Genomic DNA, 20,468 nt, shown 5'->3' with positions numbered 1-20,468 from the left:
TTTTTTTTTTTTTGAGGCAGAGTCCTGCTCTGTCACCTAGGCTGGAGTGCAGTGGTGCAATCTCAGCTCACTGTACCTCTGCTTCCTAGGTTCAAGTGATTCTCGTGCCTTAGCCTCCCAAGTAGCTGGGATTACAGGCACCTGCCACCACGCCCAGCTAATTTTTTTGTATTTTTAGTAGAGATGAGGTTTCGCCATGTTGGCCAGGCTGGTCTCGAACTCCTGATCTCAAGTGATCCACCCGCCTAGGCCTCCCAAAGTGCTGGGATTACAGGCATGAGGCACTGTGCCTGGCCTAAACATGTAACTTTCATATGACCCAGCAATTACACTCCTGGGCATTTATTCCAGAGAAATGAAAATTTAACACAAAAACCTTTATATGAATATTCATAGCAGCTTAATTTGTAATACCCTAAAAGTGGAATCAGTTCAAATGTCCTTCAGTAGGTTAAACAAACTATGGTACATATATAATATGGAATACTATTAACAATACCATGCAAGGAACTATTGATGCGTGTAATGTCTTAGTCTCTTCAGGCAACTGTAACAAAGTACCATAAATTGGGTTGCTCATATAAACAACAGAAATTTATTTCTCAAAGTTTTAGAGGCTGGGAAGTTCAAGAACAAGGTACCTACAGATTCAATGTCTGGTGAGAACCCATTTCCTGGCTCATAAAATGGTACCTTCTAGGTGTGTTCCCACAGGGTGGAAGGAACAAGATGGCTTTCTGGGGCCTCTGTTATAAGAGCATTAATCCAATTAATGAGGGCTCTGCCCCCATGTTTTAGTCACCTCCCCAAAACTCACTTCCTCATACAATTACAATGGATATTAGGTTTTAACATTTATTTTGAGTGGGACACAGACACTCAGACCATAGCATACAACAACTTGAATGAATCTCCAGGGAATTATGCTTACTGAAAAAAGCCAGTCTCAAAAGTTTACATATTGTATGAATCCATTTATTTAACATTCTTGAAATCATAGAGATGGAGAACTGATTAATGGTTGCCAGGGAATGGGGGAGGTAATAGAGGTGGATGTGGCTATAGAAAGGCAACATGAGGGATCCTGGTAGTGATGGAGTGGTTGTGTGCTTGACTGTAATAGTGGAGACACAGACCTATACATGATAAAATTGTATAAAGCTAAATACTCCCCTACACCCCCCTGACAAGAGTACAAGTAAAACAGGAAATCTGAATAAAATCAGTGGATTGTATCAATGTCAACATCATAGTTGTGATATTATAATTTTGCAAAATGTTACCATTGGGGAAACTGGGCAAAGGGATCTCTGTATTCTTTCTTACAGGTGAATATCATTGCACCATTATCTCAAAGTGGCAAAATGCAATTTTAAATAAAATTACTGGTTCAAATTTTTAAGAACTATAGCATATTCATTTTATTAATAATTATTTATTATTAAATTATTTATAAATGAATGAAATCTTGGAATGGAAGGGACCTTTGAATGATGCACTCTAGTCCTGGCACTGCTGTTGGTAGGTGTTTGCTACAATCTCATTTTAGTAAACTAGGCAGGTATTTCTGAGAGGTTTCTATTTAGCTTTTGTCTATACCACTTTCCCCCTAAATTTAATCTGAATAACCTGAAGAGCTTGTAAGATGCATGTTCTCAGGATTACTCCCTACAGATTCTGATTTAGTAGGTCTAAGGGTGGATCCTGGCAACCTACAATTAAAGAATTTTATCAACTGTGATTCAAGAGATCAGTCCATTGAATTCTGGCTCAAGAGATGAACAATTATGAACAATAAATCATACTTGTTATGGTGAGTAAATAAGAGCCCTTTAAATTTCTCTGTGGCATAGAGGATTTGTAGTTAGGTGAGAATTTTAATAGCAAAGTACTGATAAAATTTTCCAAACACCCACGTGTTGAAGAAAGAATGTTTGACCAAACTGGAGGTTTTACTTGCTCAGAATCAACAAGAACTTTGAACAAAAAGAGCTTGCGCTAGGTTCTTACGTTGAAGGAGCCCTTCCCGTCTCTTAGCTGCCTGACCACTCGTGATTTATTTGGTACAAAGAAGGCAAAGACTCCTGCTTTAGTTACACAGACTGTGCAAAGGGAAGGATACTAGCGTGAAGAATGCCAAAGCACTTTATAAGCTCTGAAAATAATCTATTCATTTAATTCTTTATGTTTTGTAAATGAGGTTCCAAGTAAAGCATTTGGCCAGTCCTTTTATTCCCGCCGACACCCTGGTAGTCAAGTCACTTAAAATGATTGCTGTTATTGAAAAGCAGATATAGAAAAATTCTATTCTACCTTTTGGGATGCCTAGGTTGCAGCTTGTTGAAATCTGAGTGACCCTCTCTGCTCTACACCTGGGGCCAATAATCAGAACATCTTCGCTTGGGCTTATGTCAGAGTCCAGTCCTACTGTTTCCCAAACTCCTGGATATACACTTTGAATTGGTGAGTTGTCCTGTGAAAGCCACTCTCCCTGGGCTTGAGGCCAGGAAGGATTTCCCAACTCCTTCCTTTCCAGAGTGATCACAGGAGAACAAGTGCATCTCTCCAAAGAAGCCTCTGCAAATCATCCCTGCTCTTGACCCCAGATATGACTCAGGAATGGTGAGGCGTTGGAGAGCCAGCCCTGACCCATTTGGCTTTTGTTGTGTGTATTTTTTGGGCACCTCATTTTGATGTGCAGCTTTTATTTTCTCTTTGTGCCTCATAGCACAAAGCACATAGCATCTTGTGTTTTAGGTAAGTTGGTATTTTGTGTAGTAAAGAGATAAAAATATATATAAGAATGAGACACACTGAATTTCAGATATTTTCCTCTGCAGATGAAGGGAAAGATGGGGAATTTATGGAAAGAGGGTTTAGGTCTAGTCATAACATTTTATTTCTTCTTAGAAAAGAGTTTTAATATAGTAAACTGTTGACATCTGTTTACATTTAGTGGTGGGTTTTATATTACTTTCCTAATTTTCTACATGGATATTTTTTCCTGAATTTGGAAATGTTTTATAATTTAAAATTATTAATAGGTGGAAAAATCAGTCTAGGTTGCAGTAATTTTTCTGCTTTAAGTTTATCTCTCTTAATTCTGAAAGACAAAGAAAACAGAAATCATCTGGTAGAAGCTGTCCCACCTCCCCACCCTCAGCTGTGCATCCATCCTTACACCCTTCCTTCTGCTCTAGGGACGGCGGAGTTGGTGTCTCTCCTTGAGTCCAAGTCCACCCTCTTTGTCCCCTCTTTGGATCCCTCCCTTCCAACCTCTCAGGAACCTTTGTGCTATTTAGCTGTCAACATCTCACTTTTCTGTCAACATTTAAATATGTGCTAGTTTCTCTTGGCTTTAAAAAACCTCTGCCTGAAGCCTCCTAATGCTCTATGTCTGTCCTCCCCTTCATAGTCGAACTTCTCTTAAGGGATATCTACCTGGTTGTCTTTAATATCACACCTCCTACGCTTCAGCCTACTCCAGTCTGGCTTCTCTACCATGAAATTGCTCTTATCAAGGTCAACAGTGACTTCCATGTCATTGAATCCAATGAATACTTTCCAGTCTCCACCCTTTGACACCGTTGACCACTCACTTCTCAAAATCCTTTCCATGATTTCTGTGTTACAACATTCTCGTTTTCTTCTACCCTATCTCATCTTCCATGCTGTCTTTTATCAGCTTGTCTTTTTTTTAACCCAACCATTAAATAGTGAAGATTCTCAGGAGTCAGTCCTAAACCCTTTCCTCACTCTAATTTTTTTGCTCAGGTGATGACGGCTACTCCCATGGCTTGTTACTTTCCCCGTGAGTCCCACACCTCTACCTCCAATTCTAACCTCTGTTTTTCCTGCCATAGACCTGTACATACAGCTGCCTGCTAAATATCACTTGCATGACTCATAGACACTTCACTCTCAACATGTTCAAAACTGAACTCATCCTTCCCCCTATGTTTTGTCCTTCAGTGTTTTGAAAATGGCACTAGAATCCATCTACTCAAGCTAGAAACTTGGGGGTCCTACTTGATTTCTTCCTCACTATCACCCACTGAGGCAGGAGGATCATTTGAACCTGGGAGGGAGAGGTTGCAGTGAATTGGGATCATGCCACTGAACTGTAGCCTGGGTGCTAGAGCGAGACCCCCCAAAAAATATATATATATATTTTTTAAATTTTCTTATCGAGGTCTGATTTACATAAAGTGAAATGCTGAGATTTTAAGTTGTACAATTTGTTCAGCTCTGACAGATGCATTCATTAGTGTAGGCCTCATCCCTATTAAGATACAGAACAGGCTGCACGTGGTGGCTCATGCCTGTAATACCAGCACTTTGCGAGACTGAGGCAGGAGGATCACTTGAGCCCAGGGGAGTTCAAGACAAGCCTGGGCAGCATAGCAAGACCCTATCTCTACAAAAAATAAAAAGTAAGCCAGGCGTGGCGGGGTACACCTGTAGTCTTAGCTACTCAGGAGGATGAAGTGAGGGGATCCCTTGAATCTAGGAGTTCAAGGTTGCAATAAGTTATGATTGTGCCACTATACTCCAGCCTGGACCACAGAGCAAGACCCTGCCTCTAAAAAAATTTTTTTAATTAAAAAAAAATTAAGACACAGACCATTTCCATCTTCCTAGAAATTTCCCTTGTGGCCCTTCCCAGTCACTCTCCAAGTCTTATCACTGATCTGATTCAATTTTTTAAATGTTTTAATGTATTTTTAAAACAATACTGCAGAATAAAACACAAAAGATGCTCTAAACCTTAAAATAATTTATTGGTAGTATTCAAGTGGAGCTGCTCTAAAATATAGGACCTGTGGCATGTGATAATTAACTTGAGTTGCCCTGTTTTGTTCAACTTTAAAATTTTTCCTTAGCATTATGGACTGTGCTATGGCAACATCTTCCCATCTCCTTATTATATTATTTCCCCAATTAACTTGTTTAAGTCATACCTTAAGACTCCTAGCAATTAAAAATATTGATTAGAAATTTTAAATTATTTTGTCATTCATTTGAAGATTAAACATTTAAAGAACCTAACTGAACCCAGACACTACTGAACCCAGACACTGACTTCTTTTGTTTGTTTATAGGATAGGTACAGTAGAGGCAGTGAAATGTGAGCTTGTTTATAATGGTCCACAATGGATTCAGTTCTAATTCAGAGGCACTATCTTTAAGGATAAGAGGTAATTTAGGCTCTCATACATGTAGCTCAGCCCTTTCATTTACAGGTAGACTGATTTTAGGTCCATAGGTTCTCTATGGAATTCCATGGCATCGTGAAAAGAGCAAGAGTGCTAGATATTACACTTACCTGGGAGAAACAAACACTACCAGGTCCCGCATACTGTGCCTTTTTTTTCACTCATCTGCATGCTTTTTTGATTGTGCATCTCTACTGGGAAATTTTTTGAGTATCTATCCCCTATGTAGGTATCATTGTATTCATATTATATACATTATCATACTTATATAAATAGGAATTTTAAAATATATATTTTGTCCATGATTTTATTTAAATTTTATGTCTGCATTTTATTGATGAAGACACTAAAACTCAAAGAAATTTAGTAACTTGCTCAAGGTCATGTAACTTACTGGTTGGGTGATAGTTGACAAATTCCAAACCATTTTAGGGCCTCATTTATAAAGTTATTCCAACTATGTTATCTTCAAGGCCTCTTCTAGCCCTTAACAACCTGTGCTTCTATGCTAGCTAACATTCATCTGTCTAAGACTTAGTCTATGATTTAATATTTCTTTGCAGATATGGCCCTATTATCCATATATTAATGGCTAGCAATGTTAGGAAATAGTGGGTGGAAGAAGAGAAACTTACATTTAAACAGTATCAAGCTAGCTTGTTCTTTGGTATAATTTTTTAAATCCTTCGCAGAAATAGAAAAAAAAAAATCCTAAAATTTATGTGGAACCACAGAAGACCCAGAATAGCCAAAGTCATCCTGAGCAAAAAGAACAAAACTAAAGGAATCACATTACTTGACTTAGAATTATACTACAGAGCTATTATAACCAAAACAGCATGGCACTGACGTAAAAACAAGCACACAGACCAAGGGAACAGAATAGAGAACCCAGAAATAAATATATACATCTACAGTGAACTCGTTTTTGACAAAGGTGCCAAGAATATACGTTGGGGAAAGGACAGTCTCTTCAATAGACGGTTCTGAGAAAACTGGATATCCATATGCAGAAGAATTAAACTAGACCCCTATCTCTCGCCAAAAAGAAAAATCAAATCAAAATGGATTAAAGACTTAAATCGAATACCTGAAATTATGAAAATACTACCAGAAAACACTGGGGAAGTTCTCCAGGAAATTGGTCTGGGCAAATATTTATTGATTAATACCCTCAAGTACAGGCAACCAAAGTGAAAATGGACAAATGGGATCACGTCAAGTTAAAAAGCTTCTGTACACCAATGGAAACAATCATCCATATGAAGAGACAGCCCACAGAATGGGAGAAAGTATTTGCAAACTACCCATCTGACAAAGGGATTGATAACTAGAATATATAAGGAACTTAATAGGAAAAAAATCTAATAATCTGATTTTAAAATGCGCAAAAGATCTGAATAACGTTTCTCAGAAGAAAACATACAAATGGCAATCAGATATATGAAAAGGTACTTAACATTACTGATCATCAGAGAAATGTATTCCACTCTAGTTAAAATGGCTTCTATCCAAAAGACAAGCAATAACGAATGCTGGCAAGGATGTAGATAAAAAGGAACCCTTGTACGTTTTTGGTGGGAATGTAAATTAGCACAGCCACTATAGAGAATGGCATGGTTGTTCCTCAGAAAACTAAAAATAGATCTACCATATGACCCAGCAATCCCACTGCTAGGTATATACCCAAAAGAAAGGAATTAAGTATATAAAATAGGTTTCTGCATTCCCATTAGATTGTAGCACTATTCACAATAGCTAAGATTTGGAAGCAACCTAAGTGTCATCAGCAGATGAACGGATAAAGAAAACGTGGTACATATACACAGTGGAGTACTGTTCAGCCATAGGGGAGAAGAAATGAGATCCTGTTATTTACAACAACATGGATGGAACTGGAGGTCATTATGTTAAGTGAAATAAACCAGGCATAGAAAGACAAACTTCACATGTTCTCATTTATTTGTGGGAGCTAAAAATTAAAACAATTGCACTTATAAAGAGTAAAATATGGCTATTAGAGACTGGGAAAGGTAGTGGGGTGGACGGGAAGTGGAGATAGTTAATGGGTATGAAAATATAGTTAGACTGAATAAGATCTAGTATTTGTTAGCACAACAGAGTAATTACAGTCAACAGTAATTTATTGTACATTAAAAAGGGTATAATTGGAATGTTCATAACATAAAGAAAAAGTAAATGCTTGAGGTGATGGATACCCCATTTACCCTGAGTTGATTATTATGCATTGCATGCCTGTACAAAATATCTCATGTACCTCATAAATATATATACCTATAATGTACCCATAAAAAATAAAAATTAAGAAAAATTCCATTGCCATCTTTTGCTTATAGGTATATGCTGCATATTTAAGAGATTTATAGCAACATTCACTTAAAACATAATTTACAAGATACCCATTACCCTAAACACCATAGATAATTCTATCGGTATATTTTCATGAAGATCTTTGGGTAATTATTTTTCAGCATTTTCCCATATGGCAAGGTGAAGCCTATTATTTTCCTAAGTACTTGTGTTGCTGTAAATAACCACCAGTATGGAAGGTGCCTCAATTCCCTGCAATGCCACAGCAAAAACACTTTTATTTAGAAATAGCCTCAGTGCAATTTCTTTGTAAGTCAGCTGTTTCCTTCTAAGTAAAAATTGCTTTGATCAAAAGATCTGTCATTTGTCTCTGAAACATTTTCTATAAGTTTTGTTTTGGTTTTAGCCTTCTTTGGAATTTAAGAGAGAAATGGGAAGACAATTTTGGATTAACACCTGTCTGAGAAATTCCAAAATTAGAAATGGCCATCTGGTTTACATGTTTTGCAAAATAGAATTTTACCATTCCAAAGAGATTTTTAGGCTCATCTAAAAACTGCTGCAGCTGTCAACATTTCACTCTCAAACTGAAAAGAGAATAGTTAAATAGGTGTTGGTGATGTTCATTCTAAGAAGGAATGCTACAGTAACAACCTTTCTCTGTTCTCTGAGACACTTAGATGGGTAGTTTAAGGCCATATTTCTCATTGCTTGGGCCCACATAACCTGACGGCTTATCTTAGATTTCACTGTTTTAATTATTTTAGGTCAAGCCCAAAGAATTCAAACTTGGTAACTCTTACGATACCTGAATTTGACCTAGGTCATCCCTATGTTGAGGGTCCTTTAGATTTTGACTCGCTCTTCTGCCTCCTGTAATCACTTTGACATACATTTCCTAGATAAATCTCTGAAATTCTGCATTTTAGAAGTTCCGAGTTGGTCATTCACAGCTCTTATCAGTGCCCCACAGGTCTAAGTGTAACTGGACTTTTACCAGAGTTAGTACTTAACATTAAGAGAGCATATTTTAAAAAATGTCAAGGCCACTGTCAAAGAAATGAAACTAAAACTGTAATTGCCTATAGAATTGGATGCTGGAGAAGGTAAAATGTAGTGAATGTTAATTGTTACAAGCATTTTAGAAAGCAGTGTAACATTAAGCTGGGCACAGTGATTCACCCCTGTAATCCCAGCACTTTGAAAGGCCAAGGTGGGAGGATTTCTTGAGCCCAGGAGTTCAAGACCAGTCTGGTCAACATGGCAAAAACCCTGTTTCTATAAAAAATAACAAAAATTAGCCTGGAGTGGTGGTGTGAGCCTGTAGTCCCAGCTACTTGTGAGGCTGAGGTGGGAGGATCACCTGAGGTCCTGGGAGGTCAAGGCTAGAGTGAGCCACTGCATTCCAGCCTGGGCAGCAGAGTGAGATCCTTTCTCAAAAAATAAAGAAATAAAAAGAAAGCAGTATAACATGTTTCAGAAATTTAAAAAACTGCAATGCATACCCCTTGACCTAAGAATTTTACTTACTAAATATCTCTCTTGAGGAAATAATCAAAAACTCAGGCACACTCCAAGTGACATCAGCAAGATGGCTGACTAGAAGCCCCTCGTGCTCATCATCCTCACAAAGAACCCAAACAATGGCTAAACCACATTTTAATGAAAATAACTGAATGAGAGTACTAGAGTACGTTGGAGAAATCAAAGAAACAGGTGAGCACAGGAACTTGGTAGGCCCACATAGAGAACGGAAGGAAACACCGGCCTCCACCACCCCATTCTCCAATGAGGATCAGCTGGAAACCAGGGGAAATTTCTCCCTGCAGTGAGGAGGTAAGCAAGAAGCTCTTAGCAACCCCTGTCAACACCTTGGCCAACTATAGACCTCACCACTAGGGTCCCGGGCAGTTTTCACAGACACTAAGGCCAGCTGAGGGAGCCACCTAGAGTCCGCATAGCTATGGTCTCCCCAAAGACGAAGAAGTAGACACTGTGCTCCACTCCTTGTGGGCCTCATGGCTACTGCACTATGCCATCTTGGAACCGGTACTGTGTCTGGAGTGTGTCTTCCTCCATGGATGAGTAGCCACAGCTCCCCTTCATCCCTGAGGCTAAGCCACTACTGAACTACCCCAGCCCAGTGGCCACATATCCCCAAGCCAAGCTGTAAGTAGCTTTTACACTCTTCCATGGGGACAAGTGGAGGTGGAGCTACTCCATCTACCCCTTACCCTGCCCTTTGGGCCAGAGCTGAAGTAGTAACCTGTCTCTTGGGAAAACAGTACTTAGGCTGCTCAGGCCTCCCCAGTGCCTAAGTTGAAGCAGCACTCTGCATCCCAGAAAACAATGCCTTGGCTGCTCAGAGTGGTCACACACCTCGGTACCTAAGGTGAAGTGGCACCCTGCATCCCAGGGAAATGGTGCCTGGGCTTCCGAGAACATTCACACACCACCCTCCCGTACCCCCCCACCAGCCAATCTGAGCTGAAGGGGCACTTCACCCCCTAGGTAATCAGTGCACTGGCTAAGCTGAGCAGCTGTGCATCCCAGGGCTGAGCTGATGTAATATCCTGTGTCCTAGGGAAACAGAGCAGTGGCTGAGCTGAGACATCCCACCTTATAAGCCAAACAGCTTTAGTACCCTGCTTCCCTGGAACTGGACTAGCTCCCTAGAGTCTGAGCTGCTGACACCCCTCTCCTTGGGTAGATAGTCATTGCTGTGCATTCCCTGCCTCCCAGGGCCCAAACAGCAGCTGTGTTCCATTATTCTGGGATATTTGCTGTCACTGCACCTGGCATCACGGAATCTGAGATACTTCCAAGTCCCACCATCTCAGGGTATAGAGTCACTACTACACAGTGCCTCATCCCCTGGGACCTGAGTTGTTACTGAGCCGTATTGGCTTAGGTTTCCAAATTGCAGCCATACCCCGCTCCTGAATCCCAAATCTCTTCCTCCCCAGAGTGGGGTCAGTGCTATGCCCTGACCCCTAAGGGTTCAATCGCAGCTACAGACTAGCTCCATGGACCCAAGCTGCTAGGGAGTACTTCACAATCACAGATCCTAGCTCAGTGGGCAGCCTACATCCAACCTGCCACAGAAAATGAACCTGTGCCCCAAAGCCCAGCTGCTATAATAGGTTGGCAAAAGCTTGCACCTAGGACCCTGGCCTCACAGCTGCTCTGAACCCCTGCTCCCAGAACCCAGCACTGCTACAGCTGCTTGTAGGCCATGTCAGACTTGACACCAAGAAGGATCCCCTCAGCTAAGTCTCCCCATTGTGGGGAAAATAACAATAGAAGGACCCCAAAGGCCCTTGACACTGAGGACAGTAACAACCTATGCTACCACCCTGCCACAACCACAGACTTCTTCTATAGCCTATGCCATTGAGGTGTCTGCAGTTATTGCTAACATTGAACACAGCTGAAGAAGCTACACAGAGACTGTACCACTACACTTATCTGGACAGTCATTGCATGCTTCCTAACCAGCATACTAAGTTCCAACTATGGGTGAAAGTTTTACTCTATGAAAACCGCTTTAGAAAGTTTTGAAGAGGCAGTTGTTGCTCCAGCTGCACAGACATCAACACATGGACATAAGAAACATGAAAAAGCAAGGAAAACTGAAGAAAAGCAAGGAAAGCCACTTTTACCAAGCCAGGATTTGTGAGTGTGATATACCCCTTAGCAGCTTGGGTCCATGGGGCTAGGTTGTAGCTGTAATCCTACCCCAGGGGACAGGGCACAACACTGGCCCCCCTCTGGGGAAGAAGGGGTGCTCTGAAGATTTGGGCCTCAGGAGTAGGGTAGGGCTGCAGTTTGGAAACCTGACACTGCCAAAGGAACATAAATCTCTAGTGACAGACCCCAGTGAAAAGGAAATCAGTGAATTTCTAGAAAAGGAATTCAAAATAATGATCTTAAGGAAACTCAATGAGATACAAGAAAATACAGATAGACAATGAAATCAGGAAAACAATTCATGATATGACCAAGAAATTCAACAAAGAGATAGAATCATAAAAAAGAACCAAACAGAAATTTTGCAGCTGAAGAAGTCGATAAATGAAAAAATACATTAGAGAGTTTCAGCAACAGACTTGATCAAGCAGAAGAATCTCTGGATTTGAGGGCAGATTATTTGAAATTACCCAGTCGGGGAAAAAAAAGTAAGAATGAAAAACAGCGAAGAAAGCCTACAAGACTTATGGGACACTATTAAGTGAACAAATATTTGTCTTATGGGAGTTTCAGAAGGAGAAAAGAAGGGAAAAGGTGTAGAAAACCTACTTGATGAAATAATAGCTGAAAACTTCCCAAGACTGAGGAGAGGTGTAGACATCTAGATCAAGGAACTCAAAGATTCAACCCAAATGATTCTTCCTGAGGCACGTTACAGTCAAATTGTCAAAAGTCAAAAACAAAGACAGAATTCTAAAAACTCCAAGAGAAAAGTATCAAGTCACATATAAGTGATCCCTCATTAGACTAACAGCAGATTTCTCTGCAGAAACCTTACAGGCCAGGAGAGAATGGGATGTGCTGAAAAAAAAAAAAAAAAAAAAAAAAATAGCTAGCCAGGAATACCACACCCAGCAAAGCTATCCTTCAGAAATGAGGGAGAAATAAAGCGTTTCCCAGATAAGCAAAAATAAAGGGAATTCAACACCACTAGACCAGCCTTATAAGAAATGCTTAAGGAAGTCTTATCTCTGGAAGTGAAAAGATAATCATCACTATCATGAACACACAAAAGTATAAAACTTACTAGTAGAGCAGATTCATGAAGGAGAACAAGAAAGGAATGAAACCATAGCACTACAAAATACCACCAAACGACAATGATAAACATTAAGGGAGGAAAAAAGGAACAAAGGATATACAAAACAACCAGAAAACAATTAATAAAATGAAGAAGCAAGTTCCTCCCTATCAATAATAAGCTTTAATAGAAACAAATTAAATCCCCCACTTAAAAGTATAGACTGGCTGAGTGGATGAAAAAGCCATTACCCAGCTATATACTGCCTGCAAGAAACTCACTTCAATTGTAAAGACACATATACACTGACAGTGAAGGGATAGAAAATTATATTTCACACAAATAGAACCTAAAAGTGAGCAGAAGTAGCTATGCTTATGTCAGATAAAACAGACTTTAAGTCAAAAAGTATACAAAAAGACAAAGAAGGTCATTACATAATGTTAAAGGGATCAGTTCAGCAAGAGGATATAACAATTATAAATATATATGAACCCAACACTGTAGTACCCAGATACATAAAAAGCAAATCTTATTTGATCTAAACAGAGAGATAAACTCTGATACAATAAAAGTTGGGTGTTTCAGCACTCCACACTCAGCATTTGGATAGATCATCTAGACAGAAAATCAACAACAGAAATAAATATAAAGTACATTTTAGGCCAAGTGCAATTGCTCATGCCTGTAATCCCAACACTTTGAGAGGCTGACATGGGAGGATATTTGAACCCAGGAGTTTGAGGTCAGCCTGGGCAACATAGGATGACCCCCGTCTATACAAAAACATTAAAAGCAAAATAGCCAGGCATGGTGGCACATGTCTGTGGTCGCAGCTACTCAGGAAGGTGAGGTGGGAGGGTTCCTCGAGCCCAGGAGGTCAAGGCCTCAGTGAGCCATGATTGTGCCAGTGCACTCCAGCCTGGGTGACAGAGTGAGACCCTGTCTCTAAATAAGACAGGCTCATACCTGTAATCCCACCCAGCACTTTGGGAAGTCAAGGTGGAAGGATCACTTGAAGCCAAGAGTTTGAGACCAGCCTGGGCAACAAAACAAGACATTATCTCCACGAAAACAATAAACAAAAATTACCAAGGTATGGTAGTTCACACCTATAGTCCCAGCTACTCAGGAGGCAGCGGTGAGAGAATCCCCGGAGCCCAGTAATTCAAGGCTGCAGTGAGCTATGTTCATACCACCGCACTCTGTCCTGGATGACAGGGTGATATGTTTTGTGATGTGGTTTGAATGTTTGTCCCCTCCAAATCTCATGTTGAAATGTAATCCCCAGTATTGGAGATTGGGTGTGGTGGGAGGTGTTTGGATCATGGGGGTGGATCTCTCATGAATGGCTTAGCACCATCCCCTTGGTGATGAGTGAGTTATTGCTCTGAGTTCATGTGAGATCTGGTTGTTTAAAAGTGTGTAGGCCGGGCGCGGTGGCTCAAGCCTGTAATCCCAGCACTTTGGGAGGCCGAGACGGGCGGATCACAAGGTCAGGAGATCGAGACCACCCTGGCTAATACGGTGAAACCCCGTCTCTACTAAAGAATACAAAAAACTAGCCGGGCGAGGTGGCGGGCGCCTGTAGTCCCAGCTACTTGGGAGGCGGAGGCAGGAGAATGGAGTAAACCTGGGAGGCGGAGCTTGCAGTGAGCTGAGATCCGGCCACCGCACTCCAGCCTGGGCGACAGAGCCAGACTCCGTCTCAAAAAAAAAAAAAAAAAGTGTGTAGCACTTCCCCATACTCTCTTCACCATGTGACAGGCTGACTCCCTGTCACTTTCATCATGACTGTAAATTGCCAGAGGCCCTCATCAGAAGCTGAGCAGATGTTGGCACCATGCTTCTTGTACCTTGTACAGCCTGCAGAACTGTGAGCCAATTAAACCTCTTGTTTTTTGTTTTGTTTTGTTTTTTTGAGATGGAGTCTCACTCTGTTGCCCAGGCTGGAGTGCAGTGACACAATCTTGGTCCACTTCAAACTCCATCTCCCAGATTCCAGCAATTTTCCTGCCTCAGCCTCCCAAGTAGCTGGGACTACAGGTGCACGCCACCACGCATGGCTAATTTTTGTATTTTTAGTAGAGACAAGGTTTCACCACATTGGCCAGGCTGGTCTTGAACTCCTGACCTCAAGCTATCCACCTGCTTTGGCCTCCCAAAGTGTAAACCTCTTTTTTTTTTTTTTAATAAATTATCTAGCCTCAGGCATTCCTTTATAGTGATACAAAACAAATTAATACACCTTGTCTCTTACAAAAAAAAAAATAAAAAAGGAACTTCTGATATTGTACAAACAGGAAATTAAACAACATGCTCCTGAGTGACCAATGGGTCAATGAAGAAATGAAAAAGGAAATGTTTTAATTTATTAAGAAATGAAAATAGAAACACAATATAACAAAACCTGTGGGATACAGCAGATTAAGAAGGAAATTTATAGCAATAAACACCTACATCCAAAAAATAGAAAGATTTTAAATAAATGAATTGACAGCATATCTCAAGGAACTAGAAAAGCAAGAATAAACCAAACCCAAAATTAGAAATAAATAAATAATAAAGATCAACTAAAAAAAAAAATCAACGAAATGAAAAATTGGTTTTTCAAAAAGACAAAATTGGTAAACCATTAGCTGGACTAACCAAGAAAAAAGAGAAAATACCTAAATAAATAAAATCAGAAATGAAAAAGGAGATATGATGACTAATAACACAGAAATACAAAGTATCATTAGAGACTTTGTATCATGAACAAATACACCAACAAATTAGAAAGCTAGAGGAAATGGATAAATTTTTGGACACATATTTTCTACCAAGATTGAACCAAGAAGAAATAGAAAGCCTGAACAGACCAATTACAAATAATGAGATTGAATCTATGAATTTGTAATAAAATGTTGCCTATCAGAAAAAGGCCCAGGACCCAATGGCTCCACTGCAGAATTCTACCAAACATTTGAAGAACTAATACCAATTCTCAAACTCTTCCAAAAAACTGAAAAAAAGGGCATTCTTCCAACTCATTCTATAATGCCAGTGTTACCTCAATACCGAAACCAGAGAAGGACACCAGAAAAAAGAAAACTATAGGCTAATATACCTAATGAACATAGATGTAAAAATGCTCAATAAAATATTAACAAACTGAATCCAGCAGCACATTGGAAAAATCATTTACCATGATCAAATGGGATTTACTCAGGGGATGCAAAGATAGGTCAACGTACACAAATCAATAAATATGATACATTACATTAACAGAACTGAAGACAAAAACCATATGGTCATTTTAATAAATACCAAAAACCATTCAATGAAAGTAAACACCTTTTTATGATGAAAACTCTCAACAAATTGGATGTAGAAGGAAAATACCTCACCATGATAAAGGCCATATATGATAAACCCACAGCCAACATGATATTGAACAAGGAAAAGCTGAAAGCTGTTTCTCTAAGTTCTGGAACAAGACCAGGATGCCCACTTTCACCACTTTTATTCAACATAGTACTGGAAGTCCTAACTAGAGCAATTAAGCAAGAGAAAGAAAGAAAGGACATCCAGTTAGGAGGGAGTTACGGCCGGGTGCGGTGGCTCAAGCCTGTAATCCCAGTACTTTGGGAGGCCAAGACGGGCGGATCACAAGATCAGGAGATCGAGACCATCCTGGCTAACACGGTGAAACCCAGTCTCTACTAAAAAATACAAAAAACTAGCTGGGCGAGGTGGCGGGTGCCTGTAGTCCCAGCTACTCGGGAGGCTGAGGCAGGAGAATGGCTTAAACCCGGAAGGCGGAGCTTGCAGGGAGCTGAGATCCGGCCACTGCACTCCAGCCTGGACAACAGAGCGAGGCTCCGTCTCAAAAAAAAAGAAAGGAGGGAGTTACATTGTCCCTGTTTGCAAATGACATAATCTTTTTTTTAAATTTATTTATTTTTTAAATCTATCTTTAAGTTCTGAGGGTACATGTGCACAATGTACAGTTTGTTACATATGGTAGTACAATGCCTGTTGTCTGTGCTGCCAACCATCAGCTTGTCATTTACATCAGGTGTATCTTCCCAATGCCATCCCTCTCCCCTCCCCGCCCCCACAATAGCGGCCCCAGTGTGTGATATGTCCTTACTTCCCGTGTCCAAGTGATCTCATTGTTCAATTTCCACCTGTGAGTGAGAACATGCGGTGTTTTGGTTTTTTCTGTTCTTGCCATAGTTGCTGAGAATGGATGCGTTTCCAGCCTGCCATCCATGTCCCTACAAAGGGACATGATACTCCATCCTTTATTGGCCCTGCGTTTTGAGTATTCCCATGGTGTATAGTTTTTTTGGCCACATTTCTTATCCTAGTCTGCTCACTGATGGACATTTGGGTTGATTCCAAGGTCTTCACGATTGCCGGAGATAGTGCTGCAATGTAAACAGTACGTGTGCATGTGTCTTTATATGCAGCGCCATGTTTATAATCGCTTGGGGTATATACCCAGTAATGGGATTGCGGGTTCAAATGGTATTTCTAGTTCTAAATCCTTGAGGGAATTCGCCACACTGTTTTCCACCGATGGCTGAACTTGTAGTTTTACAATCCTACCAACAGTGCAAAAAGTGTTCCTATTTCTCCACATGCCTCTCCAGCACCTGCTTGGTTTCCTGACTTGTTTAATGATTGTCATTCTAACTGGTTGTGGAGATGGGTATCTCATTGTTGGTTTGATTTGCCATTTCTCTGCATGGCCAGTGATGATGATGAGCATTTTTTCATGTGTCTGTTGTCTCTATGAGCAAATGACATAATCTTGTATATAGAAAACCCTAAAAGCTCTACTAAAAATCTCTTAGAACTAATCAATGAATTCAGTAAAGTTGCAGAATACAAAATCAATATACAAAAATCAGTAGCATTTCTATACATCAACAATGAACTAGCAGAAAAAGAAATTAAGAAAGCAATCCCATTTACGATAACTACAATACATACATACATACATACATACATGCATACATACATGAAATCTAGGAATAAATTTAAGGAGGTGAAGGATCTCTACAAGGAAAACTATAAAACACTGATGAAAGAAATTGAAGAGGATACACAAAAAAGTGGAAAGACAGCCGGGCATGATGGCTCACGCCTGTAATCTTAGCACTTTGGAAGGCCAAGGCAGGCACACTGCTTGAGTTCAGGAGTTCAAGACCAGCCTGGGCAACATGGCAAAACCCTGTCTCCACCAAAAATACAAAATAATTAGTTGCGCATGGTGGCACATGTTCTGTAGTCCCAGCTACTGGGGAGGCTGAGGTGGGAAGATTGTTTGAGCCCAGGAGACAGAGGCTGCAGTGAGTTGAGATTACATCACTGCACTCCAGCCTGGGTGACAGAGTGATACCCTGTCTCAATTAAAAAAAAAAAGGAAAGATATCTCATGTTCATGGATTGGAAGAATTAATATTGTTAACATGATCATACTACCAAAAGCAATCTACAGATTCTGTGCAATCCCTATCAAAATACCAATGACATTATTCACTGAAATATAAAAAAGCAATCTTAAGACCGGGCGCGGTGGCTCAAGCCTGTAATCCCAGCACTTTGGGAGGCCGAGACGGGCGGGTCACGAGATCAGGAGATCGAGACCATCCTGGCTAACATGATGAAACTCCGTCTCTACTAAAAAAATGCAAAAAACTAGCCGGGCGAGGTGGCGGGCGCCTGTAGTCCCAGCTACTCAGGAGGCTGAGGCAGGAGAATGGCTTAAACCCAGGAGGCGGAGCTTGCAGTGAGCTGAGATCCGGCCACTGCACTCCAGCCTGGGCGACAGAACGAGACTCCATCTCAAAAAAACAAAAAAAAGCAATCTTAAAACTAATATGAAATTATAAGAGACCCTGAATAGCCAAAGTAATCCTGAGAAAAAAGAACAAAGCTGTAGGCATCACACTACCAGATTTCAAAATATACTGTAAAGCTGTGGTAACAAAAACAACATGGTACTAGCCATAAAAACAGACCAATAGACCAATGGTACAGAACACAGAACCCAGAAATAAACAGCTATCTGATTTCTGATGAAGGTGCCAAGAACATTTATTGGGAAAGGGACTGTCTCTTCAGTAAGCAGTGTTGGAAAAACTGGATAGCCATATGGAGAAATATGAAAATAGACCTCTATCTCTCACCATATTAAAAGTCAACTCAAAATGGATTACAGACTTGAATAGAAGTCATGAAGCTATGAAACTATTAGTAAAAAGCATAGGGGAAACACTTCATGACACTAGTTTGGGCAAAGATCTTATGGAGAAGACCTCAAAAGTGCAGGCAAAATAGACAAATGGGATTATATCAAATTAAAGCTTCTGCACAGCAAAGGAAAAAAATCAACAGAGTGAAGAGACAGTATGCGGAGTGAGAGAAAATATTTGTAAACTATTCATCTAATAAGGAATTAATATCCAGAATATACAACGAGCTTAACAGCAAAACAACAACAACAACACATAATTCTATTTAAAACTGAGCAAATGAGCTGAATGGGCATCTCTTAAAAGAAGACATACGAATGACCAACAGGTACATGAAAAAATGCTTGCCATCGCTAATCATCAGGGAAATGCAAATAAAATCCACAATGAGATGTCTAAACCCAGTTAGAATGGCTATTTTCAAAAAGACAAAAAATAACAAATGATGGTGAGGATGTGGAGAAGTAGGAACTCTCTTACACTGTTTGTGGAAATGTAACTTAGTGTACCCATTATGGAACTCAATATGGAGGTTCCTCAAAACACTGAAAATAGAACTACCATATGATCCAGAAATTCCGCTACTGGGCATATATCCCAAGGAAAGGTAATCAGTATGTTGAAGAAGTATCTGCACTCTCGTATTTATTGTAGTGCTATTCACAATAGCCAAGATATGGAATAAACCTAACTGTTCATTGACAGATGAATAAAGAAAATGTGATATATATACATAATGGAATACCATTTAGCCATAAAAAAAAGTGAAATTTTGTCATTCACAGCCACATGGATGAGCTTGCGGGACATTATATTAAGTGAAATAAGCCAGGTACAAGAAGGTAAATGCTGCATGATCTTACATGTGGAAGCTTAAAAAGTTGAGCTTATAGAAGTAGAGAGTAGAAGAGCGGTTACTGGAGGTGGGAAAGGGTAAGGGGAGGAGGGGAATAACCAAGGATTAGTTAACAGATAACAAAAGCACAGCTAGATAGGAGGAGTAAGTTCAAGTGTTCTATAGCAATATAGGGTGACTATAATTAACAATTCATTGTGTATTTGCCAATAATAGAAGAGAGGATTTTGAATGTTCCAAATACAAAGAAATGATCAACGTTTGGGGTGATGGGGAAAAAAGGAATAGTGTTCCATACTAGATGGTTATTTAGTAAATTCTTACCTAATTTTTTTTTTAAAAACTCAGGTAACTATTTATGTATTTAATGCAATAGGCAGTAGAGTAGAGTGAATGCAGCCTCTGAAGCCAGACTGCCTCCATTCAAAGCCTGGTTCTCCTACTTATGACTAGTATGGCCTTGCTTATCCTCTGTATGTTTCTCAGTTTTTCTATCTGTAAAATGACGAATAGTCCCCTACTCATAGAATTCTTGTAAAGGGATAATAGTAGTCTCCTCCAGTATCAGTTAGTTACCCCAGCAATGCTGCATAATAAATTTCCCCAAAACTTAGTGACATACCATAAGCATTTATTTCTCAATCGCACATCTCCAGGTCAGCTGGAGTCCCACTATTCTAGGCTTGGCTTGACTTCAGGACATCATTTTGGTTCAAGCGGGCTATAGTGTAACTCATTTTTGTGTGTGTCGGTAGACTACTAGGGATCTGTTCTACTGGCAGTATCTGACGTGAAAGAGAGCAAGTCCAGTTGCATAGTTTTCTTTTTCTTTCCTTTTCTTTGCTTTTTTTTTTTTTTTTTTTTTTGAGACAGGGTCTCCCTCTGTCACCCAGGCTAGGGTACAGTGGTGCGATCACAGCTCACTGCAGCCATGACATCCCAGTCTCAATCAATCCTGTCACCTCAGCCTCTCAAGTAGCTGGGATTACAGACGCGTGCTACCATGCTCAGCTTTTGTTTTTTTTTTTTTTTTTTTTTTTTTTTTT

General features: G+C 40.0%; 1 protein-coding gene across 1 annotated transcript in view; it reads left to right on the top strand.

Moving 5' to 3' along the window:
* Window positions 1-2,404: 2,404 nt before the first annotated feature.
* DIPK1A (divergent protein kinase domain 1A) overlaps window positions 2,405-20,468 on the top strand; it is a 68,152-nt gene continuing 50,088 nt past the window's right edge. Inside the window, exon 1 of the mRNA XM_017857369.1 lies at window positions 2,405-2,463. The gene's annotated coding sequence lies outside the window, so the exon portion shown is untranslated. The remainder of the gene's footprint in view (window positions 2,464-20,468) is intronic.

Source organism: Rhinopithecus bieti, unplaced genomic scaffold (genome assembly GCF_001698545.2).
Source record: "Rhinopithecus bieti isolate Rb0 unplaced genomic scaffold, ASM169854v2 scaffold_46210, whole genome shotgun sequence".
Classification (NCBI taxonomy): Eukaryota; Metazoa; Chordata; class Mammalia; order Primates; family Cercopithecidae; genus Rhinopithecus; species Rhinopithecus bieti.
This window is presented reverse-complemented; position numbering and strand designations above follow the sequence as displayed.